Source organism: Ambystoma mexicanum, chromosome 12 (genome assembly GCF_040938575.1).
Source record: "Ambystoma mexicanum isolate Mex_15411 chromosome 12, UKY_AmexF1_1, whole genome shotgun sequence".
Taxonomy (NCBI): domain Eukaryota; kingdom Metazoa; phylum Chordata; class Amphibia; order Caudata; family Ambystomatidae; genus Ambystoma; species Ambystoma mexicanum.
In genome coordinates this window covers 1,072,379,208-1,072,403,083 of record NC_090936.1, presented here as the reverse complement: position 1 = coordinate 1,072,403,083, position 23,876 = coordinate 1,072,379,208, and the positions used below count along the sequence as shown (strand labels likewise).

General features: G+C 47.7%; 1 protein-coding gene across 1 annotated transcript in view; it reads right to left on the bottom strand.

Moving 5' to 3' along the window:
• The window catches only part of CHCHD3 (coiled-coil-helix-coiled-coil-helix domain containing 3), a 1,467,811-nt gene that overhangs the window by 1,394,022 nt on the left and 49,913 nt on the right, over positions 1–23,876 (bottom strand). The gene's annotated exons all lie outside the window — the stretch shown is intronic.

Below are 23,876 nucleotides of genomic sequence, written 5' to 3'. Positions count from 1 at the left end.
GGCAGAGAACATTTCTAACTTGATTTGTGCATAAATGTGTTCTAGTGGAGGGAGGCCAACACCGAAACCTCGGGATGTAAGCTCCAATTTTGACTTTGGCATTGGACTAAATATTGTATATTTTTTGGCAAATAAATTTCTCTTCCTGTGCCCGAAACTGTAAAATGTGCTAACAAATAAATATTAGATGTAATTCATCAGTGTATTAACTATCCAATATGATTGTATGAAAGTTTAGAATAGAAGGCAGCAAGAGGGTTACTTAACCTATGCAGCGTTTCAAGCAGATCTTTTCGCCTGAACCACAAAAAGGTTTATAATAAAACTGCAAACTGCATGTCCCTTAGCCATACCAGAGATCAGTTTACAATCCTTATGAAAGGACAGCAGCATGGCCTTTTTATGATCATTGTTAAACGTGTTGTATTAACTATCTGGAAAGAAATGGTGGTTTTTGCCCTCCAAAAGTGGAAAAAAACTAGCCTATCAGAATCCTGGCGACACCACTGCATGCATTCACAATGAGCAACTCCACAAAGTCACAGGCATACAAGTCAGACATTTCAATCGTTCAGATATTTCAAGAGAGTTTACATTCTGAAGTTCAATCATGAAGCACTCCAGGACATATGCTGGAGGTTATGCAGGAAGCACTGGCAGACACATTCAGATTGGCACTACAGAGAAGCCTGAGGGTATTCAGAAAACAGCATCCAGAACATCATGAGTGAATGAAACATTCTCAAATAAGGGTGTGGAAGAAAAAATGAAGTAGGATGAACTGAGGAGTCAAGATAATGTGAAGTTGCAATGCATGGGTAAGTGAAAACTAATGAGAAAAAAGAAATGATTAACATTCAGTACTGCTTTTAAGAAGGCCAGACCGTATGATCCTTCACCGTCCTTTTATAATTAGAGGACTGCATCTTAAAATATGTATGCCTGCTAACGAAATGGATTTTCGTTTTTGCAGGCAGGGGCAAGGATCTATCCACACGCTTGCTAACAGAAACTGAAGCCTTTGTTTATGCAACTCTGCACACGTTGCCAGCCAGGTGCAAGTTGACCAGGCTTCACAAAGAGCTCTGATAAAGGATTGCAGGTTTAATTGGAATAGGGATCGGAATGTTGCACTAATGTCATTTAGATACTGTGGGTAGAATGCTGGGTGAGCTCTGAATGGGCTTCTTTCATACAAGAACACTATTGTTATAAATGGGAACTGTGAAAAGTCACCTCACTGAACTCAAATTAATTTGCTATACTCTGACTGCAATGCATTTGAAAACTATATACAAAAAGTGATGTGTGCGTAAGCATGATCGCGACATGTCTGCTGTGTTGGTGTAGGTCCCGTCAATCCTGCCGCTATTAAATATCTACTGAACTAACCACACCGACACTGGAATCCAAGTATTAGGATTTCATCATCTGCGGCAGGACAGCATCCATCCCTTTTATTGCAAACCATGCCCCATAACATTTGGTTTCATTTTAATTTTTTTGTAAAGACGCTCACTGGTTTACACAGATAGTTCAATTTCTTAATGTTCTAATCATACAAGCGGCTGTTGTAAAACACAAGGTTCTTTATGGATACTTTCCTTAGATTTTCCATAAGGGTGGCACTCAGTCTAGGTGCAGTTGTCGGACCACACAGACCACCCATTACAGATCACTAACTGATGCCGCTTCTTGACTGCTTTCCATCAACAATTGGCCACTGCATTCCTTTGACAGTGAAGCTTGGTTCTTTCATCAATGTCAAACTCTTCCAACACTGTTTCGTGGCTTGCTGGGCCACCGTGTGCTTTGCTACCCCTTTCCTGTATTCCTCAGGCTCTTGCCAATACAGGTTTTCTCTTAACCTGCAGTTCCTTGAACTCTTAGTTTTGCCCCCTACTTGGTTTCTCATCTCATACCCTTCTTGGTAATCCCTTTATTTTTGCCCCCGTTTGGGCCTCAAACAACATATCCCTTGGCATCTGCTACACATATCATCTTTCTTTCACTCCACTCACGAGTGCTCACAACTTGCCTTTGCTCTGGGTGGCATTCAAAAAGTGCTTTCAATGTCCTTCAGTTCATTTGGTATTCACAAGTACTTGGTTTGGCATTCACAATTGCCTTTCTTACATTCCCTGCTCAAAGGTTTCATAAATATATAGCACATGTGAACAAAATCACCCTCTTACTACTGTCCGGGCCCCCTTTCCTCGGGCAGACCCACCGGATGTCTTTCATATCCCTTCTGCGTGGTCCCAGACAGCCAGTCTTGCTATCCCTCAGGGCGTCGCGCTGCAGCAGTGCGGCAGCGTTCCGTGGCTTTTCTCCCCCAGTTGGCATGCTATCAGCGGGTTTGGCTTCCCGGGGTAAGCCCTCCAGCTGGTGACTGCTTCTTCCTCGCAGCTCACCCCCGACCTCTGCCTTCCAACAGCCTCGCCTTCTGCTACTTTCACTTTGGTTCTCCAGCGATTCTCGTGCCACATCGCTCTCTCTCCGCTCAAGGAAGTTGCTTTTCCTTCTCCGACCTCCTCTCCTGCTACCCAGCTGATCTCCCTTAAGCTCTTTAAATATCCTGCGCTGAGGCTTGGGATCATTAGAGTGTTCACAGACTCCCTAGTCACACTCTCTGTGTTGATGTTGTGAGCTGTGCGGCTTGACGCCTTCCGACGCCTCTTGCTCCTCTCCTCTAATCCTCTAACCAGCAGTGCCCTGCGGACTACTGGTCGCTGCGAGTACTAGCGTGTGAGCGAGACAGCCGGTCGGCATACCATCATTATGGTGCTGCAGGGGGTGGGGTACAGATGCGCTGCAAGTGTGGCAAGTATACCTAGTGGACATCAGGATAAAGCGGGACCAACCCGGGTCCAAGCTGCTAACCGACCATATCCTGTGGTGTGGTGTGGTGCGGCACAGCTCCCCTGTACTGGGAGGCGGCGGTGAGTGCAATCAGCACCCCGCTTCATGTCTGGGTTTGAGCTGCCTCAAACTAATCAGGCTGCCAGTAGAAAAAGTACATAGGCAAAAGTAAATTAAGGAACATGTTACTTACCTGTAACTGTTCTCCAGCATTGGTCTGGAATGGATTCACATGCTCATGAATATTCCCCCATCGTCAGGCTTGGAATACTTGGTAAGAAAAAAAATCAGTTTCAGTTTCGTTTCTGAACTGTCTTTCCACTAGTCACCAATCACTGGTCTCTGGGTCATACTGCCCCCAGCCAATGACTGCCCTCTACCTAAGCCCCTCCTCTGGCAGCCATCTTCAGATTTGGTAGCACGTAAAGTGGCAGTAGGACCAAGAGAAGAGCGGCAGAGGGGTAGGAGGGAGGGTTCGCATGTGAATCCATGCCAGACCCATTCTGGAGAACAACAGTTACAGGTAAGTAACTTGTTCCTTCTCCAGCATGGGGTCTGGCATGGATTCACATGCTCATGAATACAAGAATACATAGCAGTACACACATGCACAACCACGCGAGGTGGTAATGCTCAACATTAAGCATTTCAACAACTCAACATTAAGCATCTCTTACCTCCTCACCAGGCTCATATTCAAACAGGTTGCACAGCACTGCCTGGCCGACTCTGGACCCCTCCCTGGAATCCCGGTCGACACAGTAGAATCTCATGAAGGTGTGCATCGACCTCCACGTAGCAGCCCTGCAGATGCCCAGCAGGGGCACACCAGACGGGACCGCCGTAGTAGCAGCGATTGCTCTGGTCCAATGGGCTCTCGGATGGCCAGGCAACGGTCGGTTGGCCAACCAGTGACAGTGCGTGATGCAGCCGGAGAGCCATGTGGAAATGGAAGCCTTCGAGAGGGTCTTCCCTGGGTTAACAGGGCCAAAGTTCACAAACAGCTGTGATGTCTTCGAAAAACTCTTTGTGCGGTCCACATAGAACTTCAGTGCTCTAGCCACATCCAGCGAGTGCAAAGTCCTCTCAGCCAGCGACGGGAAGAAAACAGGTAACACCAAGGGCTCATTAAGATGAAGTCCGACTGTCATGATGCCTACCCCCGGAGCACCAGGCCAGGCCCAGCACCCCCGGGAGCAGGCATCACGCCCCCGGGTAAAAGCCCAGCGGCCCTTTATAGGGGCTCTTTGGACTCTGTCCTGGCGCGTTGGCGCCAGGCTCATGTTTGACATCAGTCCTGGCGCCATAGGCGCCAGGCTCATAAAGGGAAGTGTTTGGTGCACTTACCTGAAGCAGACCATGCTGCACACTCACCTGATGCAGACCATGCTGCATGAAGAACCAAGCCAAAAGAGGCTTAGGAGGGACTATTTTTCTGAAGGAACTATTTTGTTACTTGGGTGGGGCTGTGGAAGAATACTCACCTGGAACTTCCTCCAAGGCTATTTAAGCCACACCCGGACAGCCACACGTGCTTCGCGTTGTTCTGCATCCCAGCAGCTGAACGCTCACCGTGTCTGCTCCTGCACCTGGACTCCAGCCACACCCGCCTCGAACCTGGAACACCTGTAAGGGAATAAGAGAAGAGAAAGGTGAAAACCAAGAACTATTTCAACCTTCTTACCTGCATCCGGAATCTTCACGCCAGCATTCCTGAAGGAAGACTTCCATTTAAAAGCACTGCGTTGCTCGCTGCAGCGCCGCGCTTCACTCACCTGTTCCCGAGACGCCGCCCGGCTCCATCGCGGCTCTGAGTGCCGGTCGCCACATCTCTGCACCGCACCTAAGGGAGAGAAGAAGAGACAAAAGGTGAGCAAGGAAACACAAGAGGAAAGCCGGATTTTCAGCCATATTACTTACCAGCTATTCTTGGTGAGCCATTCCACATCTCGGGTCGGCGCCACATCTCTGGCAGGTACCGCACCCCGGCCCCTATGGGGAAAGGACAAAAGACATTACTGGGGAATTATAAAGACATTTAGAGGGGTCGCTCTCATCACTGACTCACCTGATTTTACCCCAGCAATTTAACCCCTCAACGCATCGCCTTTGTTCTGCACCTGAAATAAAGGACAGAAAAAGACAACATAAAAGGAGGCTCACACTTGAACTTTTGCATCTTCATACTTACGGCGTATCGCTCAGTAAAGTCAAGTGGATTTGCCAGTGCCATTCTGAAAACCAGTGAAGTAACTGGACGAACACGCGCCCCTGCACCAGAAGCAGGATGGAGAGTTCATCCTTCCAAACCATAAGGTGAGCTTAAACCGGGGGTTTTGGAGGAAGTCAGAGGAGAACTAAGGGGGGAAAGGTGGGAGCAAGCACATTATTCAGCAGACAGTTAATCCCCTTTCTCATCTGCAGAAGGATATTCCTACGGGCCAGACAAGCAAGATTTGGGGGTCCTGTACAATCGGTGGTCCGAATTCTGCGCATCACGCTTGAAGAGGCCACAGCAACCCAGACCAGACCAGCGCCTCCGTGGGAGCCAGGTGAGCGTTACACCGACAGCACCTTGGGCATGAAAGAGGGGTGCGTCGTCAGCACTACCCTCGTATCGTGGAATGTAAGATATGGAGGCTTACAGGAGAGGGCCTGGATCTCTCCCACTCATCGTGCGCGTTAGGCAGAAACCTGTGCAGTTCCCTTTGGGAACACTGCAAAAGATTTAGGACTACAGGTGTTAGCAGTAAACCCACTTCGTAGCAGTCTGTACCACCCAGATTTACCTGGTAGCTGTGGCTGAGCAGTCAGACTTCCCTCAAGAAGAGTTTGCATAAGTATACACAATAGGCACTCAGATACAACAAAACAAGCAAACACTGATCAGAGCTTTGGTATCAAAGTATATAATTATTTATTAAAAAAACACTGTTTGAAACACTCCAGCACTCTTATGGTAAAACACTCTAAACACAGTTACTATTATAATATATACAACCCTTGTTCCTTATCAGAGAAGTCTTAGTTAACCCCACTTATTTCCATACAGAGGTGAGCGCTTAACTATAGATGGCAGTCCAATAAGTTTATGAAGAAGGGAGGGAAAAAGACAGAATATGGGAAGGTACACCACTCTAAGGTTTAAGAACTCTATTAGCAAGGCAGTAGAGCAAAAGTCACTTGTGAGCCAAAGTCCATAGGCTGGGCCCACTCTTAGAGAGAGCAGAGCACAAATGCGCCCAAGATCTCACAGTTACACTAGGCTTAGAAAGTCTTGCAGAGAGTTCGAAAAGAGTTTAGAGAGGCTCAGAAAAGTTTAGCCAGGGTGTCCCAGGCTAACCCAGGTTCGAAAGCCGGGGGCTAAATCTACCCCGTACAGTCGGTGGCAAGGGAAGCCGGGCGGGACACGGTACCTTAAGTGGGAAGGATCCTCCAGCGGGGGCAGTTGTTCCTGGCAGCGGGTGCATGTCTCGTCGTCGTCCAGGGGAAGAGAAGATCTCGACTTGCAGAAAAGATGAAGGTCGTTGCACTGCCAGGGAAGAAACCAGCCACAGAGTTTTCCCGTTAAAGGTATTACCCTTTAATTATCGGTCGTGGTAAAACGTGGTATCCCGGTTGCCGGGGTGCTTGGCACAGGCAAGGCAGCCTCGAGATACGTCGGGAAAGCGAAAAGACGGTGAAACTGGTTATCCCCACCAGTCAAAGGAAGACTCCTCTCCGGCGGGAGATCTCCTCTGTCGTTGAGAAAAGTGATGAGACGGTCCAGCAGGGCTCCACCAGTGGTGTCGTCGTGGCAGGTCAGCTCAGCTTCTCCCTCGTCGGATTCTTAGGTCCTGTGGCGACTTCTGAAGTTCCAGTCCCCAAAGCCCTGCTTTTATGCAGAAAACCCCCATTCACTCAGCCTAGCTGTCACTCAAACATGTTAAGTGGTGAGCGGCCAGCTCACCACTTGAGCCAATCAGGACGGAGTGCGACTTGAGTTGCATAGGCAACTCAGTCCAGGGTGCCTAAATCCCCCTCCACCCCTCCTAAGTACCCCAGACAGAGTGGCACCACTTTGGAGGTCTTCTGTGGAGAAGCCCGCCAAACAGTGGAACAAAGGGCTCGACGTGGGTTGGAGTCACAGAAGAGAACACAAACGCCATTTTAGAACCGAGTTTTGGCAAAAAATACCAACCGGAGAATTAATATTAATGAAATAAACCGGCGGTATATTCGAGGCTATCGTAATTAAATAAAGATAGTAGCCTCGAACAATGGGAAAATCCCATAGAGAAATATTCGCGGTTGAATATAAAAAGTAGTCTCCACTGCCACCAGCCAAAACTCGATCAGGGGGGACGGAGACGTGCCCCCTCGACTAACAGACCCCGGGGCAATTGAATTGCCCCAGCCAGTACGTCCACAATATGATGGTTTGTGCTGGTTCTGTTCAGAATTTAAGACTAGTAAAGTCAATGGTGACTTTACATGCCCTGGGAGACAGTAGTCAGTCCCAGGGTATGGAGTCTATAATGGGGAGTCACTATGACACTCCTGTGTTACTGCACTGAGGGTGCTGTGTAACACACATCACAAAAACACATGAAGCCCTATGGAGTAAAAGACCCTATAGCCCATTAAACACATCTAGAGTCAAAGAAACACACTCAAATCATGCCCAAGAGTGAGGGTAAAAGAGTCTCACTCTTGGCAGGAGAAAAAAAATAAACCCCAAAAATCCAGCAAAGCTGCTGGGGGACTCACTAGGTTAGGAAATTCAGCCTAAACAGAGAATTCTCCCTAACAGTGCAGAGGTGATGGCAACAAGAAAAGCTGTCTTCCACGATAGGAACTTCAGTGGTGCCGAATGCAGGGGCTAGAATGGCGGACCCATGAGCCTGGTCAGCACCACATTGAGTTCCCACGCCGGGGCCGGAGCCTTCACCAGCGGGAACGAGCGGAACAGTCCTTTCATGAACTCCGACCACAGCGACGTCCGCCCCAGAGTTCTGGTGTAGCAGGAGATAGCCACCAGATGGATTTTGATGGAGGCATGTGCCAGCCCCGCCTTTGCCAGTGACAGCAAGTACGGCAGTACTTGGGGGGGGGGGGTGGGGGGGGCGTGATCCGTAGAGGGTTGAGCCAGGCCTGCAGGTTCAGCGATCCCGGGTCATGATGTAGGATGGCGCCTCCTCCCTGGCGAGCAGATCCGCGTCCGTATGCAGTTTGACTGGGGGGTGAGGGGGAAGACACTGACATGTCCAGAAGGTCCGGGAACCATATCTGTCTGGGCCACGCCGGTGCAACGAGGATCATCCTGCACCGGGACCATCTGAGTTGACTGAGGAGTCGCAGAAGCAACGGCAACAATGGGAACGCATAGAGGAACAGGCCGTCCCAGGGGAAGGAGAATGCATCGCCCATCCGAAACCAGGGAACCCTGCTGGCGAACCTCCGGCACTTGGTGTTCGTCGTGAACAGAACTATCTGGGGATTGCCCCACCATCAGAATAGGAGATCCACTTGATCCTGCCGAAGTTCCCACTCGTGGCAAGAGAGCAGCTCCCTGCCAAGTGAGTCAGCGATGGCGTTTTTCACTCCTGCCAGATGAAAAGGTACCAGGAACATCCCCGGGGCAATGGCCCAATGCCACAGATCCTGCACTTCCTTGGATAGGGCTAGGGATCTGGTGCCTCCCTGTTTCTGGATGTAGAACATCGTGGTGGTGCTGTCGGTGAAGACCCGTACCACTTTGCCCTTGAGGGACAGAAGGACAGACCCGAGGGCCCAGAACACGGGCCGAAGCTCCAGGACGTGGATGTGCAGGGACGTCCAAAGGTCTCTTGCGTGGATATCTCCGGTGTGCGCTCCCCAATCCTCCAGGAAGGAGTCAGTTGTCAACGTTTCCTGGTGCGCTGGGGTCTTGAATTCCATGCCCGCCGTGAGATGCGCGTGGTGCCCCACCACCAGATCATTTGACGGAAGGTCTCGTTGAGGGGATGTGGGGGGGGCGGGGTCTTGTCTTCAAAGCATCCCGCCACTTGCATCCAACTGGCGTCGAGGAACTCCTGCAGTGGCCGCATCTGCAACCTGCACAGACGCACTAGGTAGATGCACGATGACATCATGCCGAGCAGGGACTTGATGGACCTAATCCTGGCTACTTCCATGGTCAACAGCCATTGTACCTTGCCCAGGATGGCCCTCATCCTTTCCTCCGACGGTGAAAGGAACCGCGCCACTGTGTAGAGTCTGGCTCCCAGGAACAGGGCGTCCTGCAACGGTATCAAGTCGGACTTCGCAAAGTTGATTGAGAATTCGAGTTCCGTGAGCATGGTCTTCGCTGTGTGGTCGACGGCGAGTTCTCTTGACTTTGCTCGGATGAGCCAATCGTACAAGTAGGGGTATATGTGCATCCCCTGCAGGTGCGCCACCACCGATGCCAGGCACTTGGTAAAGACCCTTGGAGCCGACTTCAACCCAAAGGGCAGGGCCTTGAACTGGTAGTGCCGCCCTTGGACCACGAAACGTAGGAACTTTGATGTCCTCTGTGTATGGGGATGTGGAAATAAGCTTACTCCCCCCACCCCCCCAGTCCAGCGACGATAGAAAGTCGCCATCCTCCAGCTGTCCCAGCACATGCTGAAGGGTAACCATCCAGAACTTATGGGCTTTGATTTATTTGTTGAGTCATCGAAGGTCCAGGATGGGCCGCCAGCCGCTGGTCTTCTTTCGGACGAGGAACTACTGAGAGTATACTCCGGAGCCTCTTTGGGACGAGTTCCATCGCACCCTTTCTCAGCATGGCTCGCACCTCCTCCAGAAGCAGCTGTGGAATGTGGTTGTCTTGCCTGGCCACAGGTGGGAAACGGGGGCACTTCCTTTGGAACTCCAGAGTGTGCCCATGGGCCAGGGCATCCAGCACCCAACGGTCGGTGGAGATGCACTCCCACACGCCGAAGTTTGCCAGCCAGCCCCCCACCGGAGTATTAAGGTGGGGGCCCTGACGCCACGGGCGGTTCAGTCCTGTTTCACCGAGGCCTTGCCACCCTGGTCTCCTTGGCGATGACGACAGTATCCACCGGCCTTGCTGCGTCCTCTGTAAGCCTCCTGTGATGAGGAACGGACAGCTTGGCGGTACAACGATGAACTGCCACCTAATCCTTTGGAGGCACCTTGAGATTTGCCTCCGGAGGTCCGAAAGGACGGCTATCGCTGATGGAGAGTGCCCAAGGCCCGGGCCGTCTTAGTGTCCGCCTTGATGGCCTGCAGTGACTTGTCCACCGCTTTTCCGAACAGGTTGTTTCCATCGAAAAGTCCAGTATCCTGGTCTGCATGTCCTGACAGAAGTCGGTGGCCCCGAGCCAACCGCGTCGGCGCAGGCAAACCCAGTTTCCCATCTGACAAAATCCGGTTTCAGCGATGTCCGTAGCTACCGTGATCCGATGCCACCTCGCCTTCTTGTAGGATTTCCAGAGCTTCCACCCTCTTGCCGTCTGGGAGAAAGTCCAGGATAGGGGCGATCTTGAACCACAGCTCCCTATCATAGTGGGCCACGATCGCGAGGGCTTTGGCCGCCTTGATGGTCGTCGCTGCCGACGAGATGACTACGTCCAATGGCGTCTAGCTTCTCTCCCCCGCTGTCCGGCGTGGAAGTGGAGGATGAAGCCGTCGCCCCTGCCGCCTTCTTCTTGGCTTGCCACAGACTACGGGATCTGGTACTTCTTCTCATACCGGTCTCTTCGCAGGGGCCATGGACGGGTTCTTCAAAAGGGACAGCCCTTCGTCCCATATGTCGTACAACAGCGGGACTGAGTGTCCGGTTTTCCTCTTGGCTTTCTGTCGTTGGTAAAGAAATCCTTTTTTGTTTTGTTCCTCGGAGCACAGCTGGAAAAGTTCCAAGGCCCTGGCGATCATGGCGTGAAAGGAGCCAATTTTTTCGGGGGGTGGGGAGCCTGGGCGGGAGGCGACGGGAGATCCATCCCGTCGTTGCCACCATCAGACCCCGTTGTTGCCGTCTCCATCCCTATCTCGTCCCTCGGCGGAGGGGATGGGGGTGAAGGCTGTAAGGGAGGGGGGGGGGGTGGACTCACGTTCGCTTGCTCAGTGGGCTCCTTGACGGTCCAGGCGCCGCTGGATCATCCGCTGGAGGTAAGGGCAACCTTGTCCTTATCTCTGTACACGGGGTCAGCAAAGCCATCAAGATTCTCCTGAATTGTCCTGCGGCGTAGGCATCGGTTGCGACGGGAGCATCGGCTGGGGCATGGGATCCTCCGTTTCCTCCACGGCCCGCCGCTCTTTGTCGGCTCACCGTTGCGCTCTATGTCCGCCTCGTCGGGATACTTCCCGTAGGCCCTGACCTCCTCAAACTTCTTGTCCAGGATAGCTTTGACGCCAGACAGCTCATCCTCGGAGGAGGTATCAGAGTCTGTAGGGGTTCCCTTGCCCCCCCCTTTCTCGTCCCGTGGTTTCACAAGGTCTTCTCGATAGGCAGGAAAGATGATTCCCTCCGGGCTGGCAGGGAAACTCTAGGCCTGGAAGTCGTCGCCACTGGGGTAACCTCCGCCGGCTTCGCCAGAGCCACCACGACTCCTTCAATCGAGGCCTTAGCCGGGTGAATCACGGTCTTCACAACCTTGGGCACGTCTGGGGCCTTCACCTTGGGGGGTAGGGGGGGATCACTGCCTCGCCCCCCAACCCCCTTGGCTTTCTCCGTCGGGATCTACCGGGACTTCTCCCAAACCTTACCCGGGTTCTCAGACTTCCTTTTCACCGAGCCGGAGAGTTGGCTCGTGGTTGACAGCGTCTGTGACATCGCACCCTGCCTGGCAGCCGAGGAGCTCGAACCAACGGCGCTCCTGGTGCCCGTGGACTCGCTGTGCTTTGCCTTTTGTTGGGTCGCCAGAGCGCCCTCAAAGGTCTTAGAAGACTGCTCGGACTACTACTTCTCACCTGCTGCTGGGCTCTTCGCCTCCAGCCAGTCCGTCATTTATGACGGTCCTTCATGGTCCGGACGGACATGTTCTTGCAGAACGCACAGTCCTCCTCCACGTGCGACTTGTCGGCGTGTAGGCAGTAGAGGCACCGGGAGTGTTCGTCCTCCTTAAAGACGTTCTGCAGTCCACATCCTGGGCACTTCCTAAACCGTTTGGATCCAGGAGGTGGTGTCGAATCTCCTTTTCCTGGGCCATGTCTAACTCGGGGTAGGCCTCAAAGGTCTTCCAGAATCCTCCAAAAAGTGGAATTCGATGAAAACGAGGGGCGTAGAAATTTCCAACAAGAGTCCCCGTTGATCGGAAGAAGAATCGGTGGAGCTTGAGGCTCGAATTGACCAAAAAAATAAGAGTAAACTCCTTGAAAAAACGCAATATGCAGTAAAAGCTCGAGAGCTAAGCAGGAGGACTCCCAACACTTGAACATGCGGTAAAAACCCAGAAGATGGCTGCCAGAGGAGGGGCTTAGGTAGAGGGCAGTCATTGGCTAGGGGCAGTACGACCCAGAGACCAGTGATTGGTTACTAGTAGAAAGACAGTTCAGAAACGAAACTGAAACTGATTTTTTCTTACCGAGGATTCCCAGCCTGACGACGGGGAATATTCATGAGCATGTGAATCCATGCCAGACCCCATGCTGGAGAAGTGTAATGGTACCTATATATTTTAAAGTTGTAAACATATTGGCAGCCCAAGCAGGTTACATTGGTGCTTACCTCCTGGCCTCTTGAAAGATACAGTGCTTTACTAGAAGTGGTGCTTCAAGACTTCAGTCATAATCCTGTAATAAATAATATCACTGTGGTGTTTACCTTTGTTGTACTAGAGTGCTAATGTTCTGGCACTTGAGCCATCACATGTATATCAGCGCTCCTTGTTCTAGGAATAGGTCTTAATCTGAGTGAGGGCTACCTGCGCTTGACCCTGTAAAGCTTACCTTAATAGGTGAGAATAAAGTAAAGTAATGGGGATGGTTCACCGGCAGGAACGCGGGAGGTCCCTATACAGTACCGTTGAATATTTACATTGTTCTTTGCTAAGATACTGAAAGGTTGCCTCAAGTAAAGTATGCGCACCAAAAAGATAAATTACAACTCCATGTGCAAGATGATGTCCTACAACAGATTGGAACGACTATCCCAAAAAGAGATCAATAAATACTGGGAAAAAGCCTCATTAACCAACTACTTAGAAACCAATAAGATTCCAAGAGGCCTCAGAATTCTTATCTTCCCAAAGTTTGATAAAAATCAGGACCTAGCCAACAAATGGGAAAGCAACCTAGACCAAAGGTCTAAAATTATGATTGGGCTTCTGGTAGAACATGCAACTAGGCAGCATACCCAAGTATAGGAACTAATAGAAAAGACCAAACAAGAAATCAAGGATAGGACCAGCACAGACTACCATGGATAAGAATTATGCTAAAATGTATGAGATTTTAGGCACCTATCAGGAAGTGAAATTACGTCAATTCAGGAAATACTTTCGTGATGAAATAAATTATTGGGATGATAGAGCTTACACTTTTCTTACCATGTTTAATGATATTTTGAGAAAATCAAGGGAGAGCACACCCAACACGTCATCAGGCAGCTCAGATATAGACTACTACCACCAACACAGGAGTACCAACATTAGGCACCGAGACGGACAAAACACAGGGACATTTTATTTTTTAGAGTAAGTTTACCGAAAAGGGACACAACAAAATGCCAAACAAGTAAGGTTCCAAGTACCACCAGGAAATACTGCAACATGGAACATCACACCAGGGGCAAGAGGGTGCAGGTGGAAGCACAGATGGGGCAGGGGGCAAACAGGGATCCTAACATGATCAAGCTCAAGGAAACAATCAGGGCTATGACCATGAATAATCTGGTGGTGAATCTGTCAGACAGAAAGTTTACCAAGGTAGAAGAGAGTCTTGAACAAGGGACTCTCATTTGCACCCACAATAGGGAACAACTATAATGACTTTAAGATAGACATAGTTACGTTTATTAGAAAATTGAAACTAAAGCAATTCTTTTCAACACAAGTCAAAACATATGCACCCAAAGTAGTGCAGTAATCTCCTAGTCTACTTACCATAGGGGACATAGAAAAACATGCAGCTACTTTTGACACTAGAATCTGATTCAAACATTTCACAAGAGGACATCTGTACAGATCTAGATGTGCCCGTAAGGCATCCCCAAATAGAGCAACTTAAACCCAAATCCAGGTTTACTCCTCAGCTTTCAAATGAGAGCATGATTGAAACTTTCCATCAAGCTGCCACAAATGACCTATTCGCACTTGGATAAGACAAGCATAAAAACACAGAGAAACAGGAGAAGATCAGTCAAGAAGAACGAATAGTCCAAGGGCCTGAGCAGTGACAACAATCTGGCGATTAAAAAGGCAGATAAGGGAGAAAATGTGGTTTCTATGAACCAAAATGATTATTTGAAAACGGACATGGGACACCTGTAGACTCCAGGGTGCTCCAGTAAATTGGCAACAAATCCCACCAAAAAAAATTGTACACAAATTACATTCCCTTATACAAGAATGGCATGGCAAGGGTCTAATGACGGATGATAAGAAGTTCCTCAGTATACCCAACCTGACCATGCCTACTAAGTATTTCTTAGCAATAATACACATGGAGTATGACTCTACCAGAGGTTCGACCCATCATGAGTGGGATAGGGTGGGCCACAGAAGGACTGTCAAAATATATTGATATCATGATCAAAAAATATGTCTCGACACTTCCATCATGCAAGTGCTCCAGCTATTGTCTGACATAGAATGGCAAGAGGGCTACCAATTAGGGACAATGGATGTAACGGCCTCACACATACATCAATTTGCCACAATTTGGCGATTTAGGCTATTGACCACGCCCATGAAGGCCATTCAGCATCCTACCGACTACATATCAAGATACTTAAAGATTTCTTGAAATTCACACTTGAGAACAAGGTCTTCCTATTTGCTGACACGTATTATGTACAAACAAAAAGTGTCACTGTGGGGGCCAAATATGCCCCATCCTTAGCAAGCCAGTTTATGGCCGATTATGAACTATCACATGCGTTGGCCAATGGTGAATATAAAAGCAACATTATAACATGGAGGTGCCATTTCAAAGACATTTTCATAATCTGGCATGGGGAACACAGAAATGTACGGAATACACTGAATATTTGAAGAACAACAACTCTGGTATCAAATTGTTGGGTCATTGTGACAACTCAGATTAACTTCCTGGATCAACAGAGGTCCATATCAGAGTGGAGAATACCGACTGGGCCATTTTCAAAGAAGACAGAGGTCAACTCATCTTACATGCAACCAGTTGCCATTGCAGTTCTACTATTAACAACATACTGATGGGAGAGTTTTACAGAGAATGCAGGAACTGTAGCGAGGAACATACATACACTAAAGAATGTAATCTATTGACTGAAAGATTCCAAGAAAGGGGATACTCCAATGAAATCATTCATAAAGCACAAAATAAAATTGGACAACAGGAGAAATCCAACATGCTGAAACCCACACCTAAAAGCAGTGAAAGAACATACAAATATTGATATTACTACGTGATACTCAAAAAGATGCACACATACTGTTTAAAATAGGGCAAAGACACTGGAACACACGGCATATGGACTCAGACCTATGCCTATATTTGGATTTTTTTTTTTAAACAAGATTTGTATACACTAGGGCACCAACCCTTAGGAATAAGCTTTACCATAATTTCTAGATACCAGCAAAACAAGCAGAATGGACTGGTTAAAGCAAACAGGATTTTTTAAGTGTGGCACATGTAGCATGTGTAAGCATGCACATCCGGACTGCCGAGAGTACACGACAAAGGGGGGAAAAACAATCAATAAATAATTTCTATTGCAGAATTTTGTAGTGTAAGCCATCATCTGCATTTGCAAGAAATTATAGGTCAGCAGCACCATCAGAAAACTATGAGGTCTGAGTCCATAAGCTAGGATCAGGGAACATATAGCAGGTTTATCAAAGCAAGACTAGCAATACACTGGCAAGAAGATTTGAGATTCCTAGGCCTTATGAAGGCAAAACAAGACAAAAGAGGCAGGGACCTCAAACTCAACAAATGGAGTCAAGATGCATATGTTTTTTGACGTTGTGTCAAATTTGGACTTTAACTCAGATCATCAAATAAATGTTTTCTTACAGGATTAAGCAAAACATCTATGACACATAGGAGAACGGATGTACCCTTTGGAGTCATGCATATTAGGCACCCCGTTACAGTTGCCAGACCCACAACACTGAACTACTGCCCAATACTATTGTGAAAGGGGGGGGGGGGAATATAAAAAAGCAAATGGATCTGGACTAACTGGTAGCATCCAACCCATCCCAATGAATGCATCAGGCCATCCAGACCAACAAAGAACCAATTGAAACATTATCTAAAAATTGCAAGAAGGGCTATTCAAGCACAGAATGGACGGTAGCTTTGTCGAGCCAACACTTACAAGAAGAGGTTCATAACCAGTAACTCTTCACGTTATAGCACTTTGTAGGATGCTCTTATACCAGGGCTGGATCACAAAACAGTGAACTCAGATGACCCATACACCGATTATGAGATGCTCTGTTATAGGACATTATCTTGCACATTCGTTGTGATTTCGCAAGCATACTTTAATTGAGGCAACCTTTCAATATCTTAACAGAGAACAATGTAAATATTCAACGGTACAGTATGGTGACGTCACGCGCACGGCAGCCAGAATATAAACGTTTCAAAATGGCACTGTGTACCAAACTACTGACAAAGAGGCGGGGAACTAACCCCATTACTATAGTCTCACCTATTAAAGTAAATTTTACCGGGTCAAGCGCAGGTAACCCTCACTCAGATTAAGAGCTATTTCTAGAAAAAGGAGCGGCTGATAAACATGTGATGGCTCAAGTGCCAGAACATTAACACTCTAGTACAACAAGGGTAAACACCACAGTGATATTATTCATTACAGGATTATGACTGGACAACTGAAATCATGAAGCACCACTTCTAGCAAGGCACTGTATCTTTCAAGACGCCAGGAGGTAAGCACCAATATATCATGCTTATATCATGTTAATCATGCTTGGGGTGCCAATACTTTTACAACGGTAAAATATATAGGTACCATTACACAGACGGGAACGAAGTTTGTATCCACTTACACCAACAGATCATTTACCCAGAGACAGATAAGAATTTGTTTAATTCAAGGTTTTTTGACCACGCTTGCCACAATTTCTGGGTGACATTTATAACGAAACTGCCAACTAAGGCCAAGCATGATTAACATCCAGGCATGTCACTGATGAGCATAGTCTATAGCACAATACACTGTTTTCTATATTTAACCACAGGTGACATCACCACACCCAATATGGACTGCGATGGCCTAGATGGGGTGCCAAAAAAGATTTTAGCAAAATAAAAATCGTACTACAATTACTTAAGCATGCGAGCAAAAGATAAAGAGCACTGCAAGATCTGAAGCGGGATAATGGAGGAATGCATAGATAAATTTGTGTGAATAGCCTAATGAGAATACATCTCGTCTGTTTCTTCTCCCTTGCCCCCCCCCCTTTTTCCTGATCAACCGGGGTATGAAACAATCTTTTTATTACAAATTTGTTTTTTTCACCAGACATGTTATGCACCTTTTCAAATAATGTAATGCTGTGATTTGCATCCACCACCTTTTTAATGTGCACTAACAGCCTTGAGGACGACTACCAGCCTTGAGGCACTAACAGATTTTCTTCGCAAATCTTTGTATAATATACAATTTTACAAATTGGATAGTGGTTATGCGCAAGCCATCAGCACAAACAATCTGATTGCACACTTAGAAGAAGAGGTTAAGGGGAATACCTCAGAGTGCTGCTGCTGCAACATACCACACTACTAGTAGACTGCTCTAGTGCATCAAATTACATTTATACCCCCCTACACTTTTGATTATTGCAGACGGCCTGATGTAACAAATGAAACACAATAGTTGCTTTCCTTTGTCAGGGTTTTCACTTTCACAAGTTCAAGACTGGTCTCCCTCCTTTGGACTCGGACCATGTATCCCCCTTGTCCGGCCTAGATCCCTTTTGATAGCAGAATAGAAGACTTTTGAATGTGCAATAAGTTTTGCTTAAACCGTTGCAGGACCACTTCGATTCACTTCACACAATTTACACTTCACATCAATCTTCTACTTTTGTTTCTTTTGTCAGGATACCGTACAGAGACCTTTGACTGAGCACATTCACAAAGCCGGACCACGGTCAACGGTATCGTAGTTTTCCTTCTAATGTTCATGTATTCACCAGCAAATTAGCTTCACTTGTGTCTTTCATCACACGTGTTTAACCATGTTCATTCCAGTGCTCGTTTTACAATGTTGTTGCTTGCAACATTAACTTTAAAACAGACCGGCCTTGCATCGTTCTCCCAAACGCACCGGCTGTGTTGTTCTCGGTTGCTTCTTTGTTCTTGGAGCCAAGGACGATTCTACAGCATCTGCTGCTCCTCCCCACCTTGGTCAGTTACGCGGGAGGACCTTCGGTATCTCCAACACACAATGTAGGATTCTTTAGCCTGGTTTCCTGGTCTTATGTTTTCGGCTTTGAAGGTTTCTTGAAAGTACTGGCTTCCTGTCAAAAAGGACAAGTGTTTTGCCCCTCTCATGATCCTCTCGTGCCCGACCGTCTTTCTCCACTCATTAAACTGCGGACTCGAAACTGTTGTACCTTTGTGTGTTTTTGCCTCGCTCTGGGGTGTGCTCTCATGCTCCGGCCTTTTATCCGTGTGGGGAAGAGTAATGGAAGTCAGGTGTGAGTGATTGTCGATAATTGCCCGACTTCCCCTGACCATAGTATTGGACAGGTCAGGTACAAGGGTGTGAGTCGGTTTTCTCCCAGAGCGGACTGTGCATGTAAAAGTGTTTGTGCAGGAAAGGGGGTGGGGGGAGTAGGGGTTGAATTTCTAAATATCTCATTGAGTAGGATGGGGTAAAGGTGTTACAGGGAATAGAGGGATACCATGTCTCACCATCCGGTGTCCCCCTCCCACTGGACCCCTCACCCAGGTGATTCTCCCGCACTGGTCCAACCCCAGGGTCTGGATCCAAAAGACAATGGCTGTGCCCTGGGCTCCTGAGAGAGAGATTGGTGGGGACTAGCGGGTGAGACACATTCTGGTTTCTCACAGTGCCCACCTTGGCGGGGGGCGAGGGAGATATCTTGGGGAAAGTAGTGAGAACACCTTAATATTCCTCACACTTGGTTATATTGAAATAGACGTTCCACCTCCTACTCCAACTAACTCCTTCTCCAGTGACACTTTACACAAAAGCCACTGCGAGACCGAGCTGCTAGATTTATGTACTGTGGTCACCATACCGCCTGGGTGGGACTCCGGCTGATGGGCTGCCCCTGTCTGATCCTGGGTTAAACTGTAAAACTGTATCTGATGGGTAAAGGTGTCCTTGGTGGGCTTATGGGGGATGGGTCCTGCCTATACTAGGGCCAGCTGCCATCCTGGATATATTACCCTCAGTGACCATCACTGATGTTTACTACACTGGTCCTCCTAAATTGAGTCTCTGGATCCCCCAAGATGTGAACTGGAAGTCCAGAAAACCCATAGTAAACATACAAAATCATCATTCCCACTAAAACGTCTCTGAGCGGGAGGAGTAAAACACTGTCTTCCTCATCGGTCTTGGGGAGCCATGGATCTGCAACATTGTGTCCGTGGAGCTCCTGCATGTTGCGTAAGCTTTTATTCATGGGAAATGACCTATGTGAAATCCTTGGCTACCTTTGCAAAGTATATGGAAATTAGTTTCCTGAAGGGAACATTTCCATTTCTATGCTGGCGTTTTGTATTTGGCTGCTGGTTGCATTAGCTCACCTAAGGATTCTCTAGGAGACCTAGGTAACAGGCAGGAGGTGTTCACTGCATGTGTCCCATGCCTTGAAGTAATTTCTCAGTGAGAGTGGTCTTGTGATCCCCAATGTACCTCCTTCAGGCCTAAAGTCCTCTAGTTTGGTATAGTACACAGTCCATTCTACCACCTGGACAGTCTCCAAAATTAGGAAGAGGCATCATCACAGGCAGCTAGGATAGGAAGAAGAGTCCGTTGTGGGCTCCTTCCATAGCTATCAAGTTGTGGAGAGAAGAAGAGATGGAAAGCACAGCAAGATGTAGTAAGCAAGCCAGTGGAGGGCAAGACATTGGACTGAGTTATAGAGGAGACATGGGAGTTTAAATAGAACAAATGTTAATGAAGACCCATCTGGCTTGGTAACATAAGGTAGAGGTTGTGAACTACATAGACGGGTTAAAAAGCGTGTGTGTAGCAGAGTCAAAGAATTTGAAGGGAGGTCAGATTTTTCTAATGTTAAGGAGGTTGGCTGTGGCGGCAGTGGTCATAGGGTTTCAGGTCGCTGTCCAAGAGAACCCAAAGGCTGTGAATCATGGGTGAGGTGGTCGGGGGTTGTGGAGTGGAATAAGTTGGTGGAAGGGGGAGTGGGGTTAGCACTGGGAGGCAGAGAATTTATCAACGTACATGTCGGTAATCTTCATTACTCCCAATTCTACTCTTCCTGATCAAAAGACTTACATTTAAGGACCCGTCTCCGCTTCATGAACCCCCTTTCCTAAGCACTTCACCCTTTGCTGCCTGTGCCCCTCCTCGAGAGACAAAACTCCCTGTAACACATGAACCCTCATTTTTCTTTCCCCTCCCCCCTCAACCGAGTTAGAGGGATGTCAGTAGTATGACGAAGAAGCACAAGACTTGGAGTAATGAATATAATCGGTACATAATCTGATGAACTCCACATCCCTCTTCCTCATCCCAGTACTTACCTTTGAGTTACCAAAGATGATCGGATCAGAAGGGGCCTATAGGTAACAAATCACCCACCCACTGAAATGTTGCATTTACAACAACCATCTTTGTGTGCCGGATTTCATGAAACTACACCAGTGAGTTCCAGATTACAACAGCCAAATACCAAACAAAGTAGCCCTGGACCCATCTATATTTAAACTTGGTGCCCGATATAGGTATTGGGAATTACCGAAATAGCCGCTCTACATATTTACAGTAAATACAACCCCTGTGCGTTGGCCCAAAAGAAAACCACCACACTTGTGTGTACATCCTGAACCGGACGGCTAGGATGTTCATCCAAGTCTGCCGAGGAAACTGCTGCTTGGAACGCTCATCCTAATGGCTTACGAAGAAGTGGATCACCTGCCCATCAGGCTGGAAAGGTGGTCATCAATTTCAATCCATTCAGAGAGCTTAGTCTCCTTGCCTTTCACAGGGTACGGGTTTTACATGAATTCCGGCATGAAGAGGTGCTCCAAGTGCTTCCATTCCCGGGGATCTTATCTTTATTATAGGAAGGTCCACCTTAGGAGTGCGTTTATATTGTTGTATCTTTGGGTCCAACAACTCTCCTGCGACAGCCCGTTTTGCCAACCCCATTAATTCTTGAATCTACACCAATACCTCCACTACTCCTTTTTTGGTCAAGCTATTTCCCTGTGGCCTCAACTTCATGAGTGGAACATGGCTAATTGGAGGAGGAAGGCAGTGGCGAGATGATTGAAGAGGAGGAAGGAGAGGGAGTCTTCTGCTTCCTCTCCGTTTCCTGGCTTCTTTGCTCTACCATCACCTGTTTATACAGGTCCCCCAACTCTTTTTTGAAAAGAACACACAAGATACAGTTTTTGATACCTTTTACTGAACTAGCTGAAAAGACTATGCATAGATGGAAGAAAGCGTTTGTTTTCAGAGTCCCGCAGAGGTCATCAGATGTTGCAAATACTGTTTTGACCTGTGAATCTTACCCTCCCCCCCCCCTTTACTCTGTTTTGCTTCCATAGGAAGATTCAGCCTCTGTGCCCTCCAAATGATTTTATCTCTGCACTTGGTTCATCTTCCCAACCTTCAGACTGCATCTTTTACTGCTTGGGGATATGCCAATAATTCCTCGAAAGCACACCCTTTAAGTAGATATTTGTTCCTTATACGCTAGTGTGCCACACACCAACTCACCCCTCCAGCGGTTGTGCCACTGCTCTGCCCGAGCACCTTATTTTTTTATTCCCTCAATACCTCCTCCTTACCGGCAGGGGTCTGGAATCCACCCGGGGAGAGATGAATTCCAAAAGCTGCTGCCCATGCTCTCCAGATCACAATCCATGGGCTCTTTCTTTGTCATCTCACAAATCCTTGCAGAGGACCGGCGCACTCATGATAAACTCCTCTTCCCAACACTGAGAAATGACAAGGTCGTACCGGTCTCCTATTGGAACGTGCACCGTAGCACGCTGGGCCATATACTGGATCTCTCACCGCCCCAGCGAATCCAGTAGGCATCCTTCAATCTCTCCTTCTCCTTGCCTCACAAGGAGCCAGCACATATGGACAGGGAATAACCAAGTGTTGCCTCTCGGTGCCTAGCACAGAGAAGAAACCTGGGAACCGACAAGGAAGACAGCACCAGATCTGTAGGAGACTAAAGTAAAAAACAGAGGGATCAAGAACAACATACAGGTTATGTCTCCCAAAGATGGGTGGGGACAACAACAAAGAGCAAAAAGCCTAAAGGGACGCAAAGCCTTAACCTTAAGTACTGGGATGAGGAAGAAGGATGTGGAGGTAATAGGGCTTTAGTCACTGAAGAACTAACCAGTGGCAGATATAGGTTAATAAACTGGTTAAGTGTTTAGCAGTTGCAGGGTTGAAGGAGAAGATCTGATTATCTTTAGCAATGAGGCAATGCTCAAAGGTCCCCAGGTTCTAACATCCAGTTGATGGTTTCGAGTCCCCACTACTTAGAACCCCTGTGATCAACATACTACGTTAGCAAGTACTGATTCTAGCAGGGGTCTGTTACACCCATCATCATTGGATGAAGTGAAATTATGGGTAGCTGCCCCTCCATCAGTCTTTCGCTATTCGACACGTTTCTTAGAGGTACAATTTAGAAACGCAGCCAAAGGCTGTACATAAATCTACAAATATAATCTACAGATTCCCGTGGTACAAGAACACATAATGAATAAATCTGTACAGTGATAGGAGTTTCACTCACAGTTCCAAGATGTGAGTGAAAGTCCTATAACTGTACAGGTCAATTTTACATTAACTGTTAAACTACTATCCTGGTAAATAGATTGTCTTTCCTGCAAGATGCACCTTTCTTCAAACCCCTGCCCATTTTCTTCCAGGAGTTTTGGCCATGCACAGTTGTGAACAAGCACAGATATAGGAGAGTGTACACTCTAGTTGTAAAGTGACCTCAAGGAAGCCCTATTGGGGCGGAGGGTGGGTGATAAGACTTAACCAGAGTAACTTTTGACCTTAATGCTCCGGTTGGGATCATCGACCTAGAGGACATTAAAATATTCTATTAGTTTGCCAGGAGGTATCAATCTGTCTACTTAACATCTATAAACATCCTCAAAGATCTAGCAAAGTTTCATCTGCTTTATAAGAGCTTTAAATATCAGATAAATGAAAATATAAAACAGGGCAAGAGAATCAACGATCATGGTGGACGACCTGAACATACAGGACAAGCCAATTCAAACCATATTCAGGGAGAGGACAAGGTTTAGAATATCCCTAGTTAGAGGGACTGCTGTTCAAAAGGTGCCACCCGTTAAGACAAACATTGGAGGATTCTGCTTGCACGGCTGGTCTCTGTGCAGGCAATAGAGGTTTTCCCTCAAGAGGTCCCAGTCAAACTTACTTGTAGACCAGCCAGAAAAGACAGCACTATTTGTTTAGCAGATGCCTTCCAAGTTAAATAAAGGCTTGAAAGTTCACCACTCACTCCTTTTAGGATGGACTCTTCATGAATCAGTTTCTTACTAAACTACATAATAGGTCTCCGACAGTTGCATTTCTCATAAACACGCGATTTCACAGTACATTTTCGCAAAGCTAAAACAGCCTTGTTGGCCATCCTTAA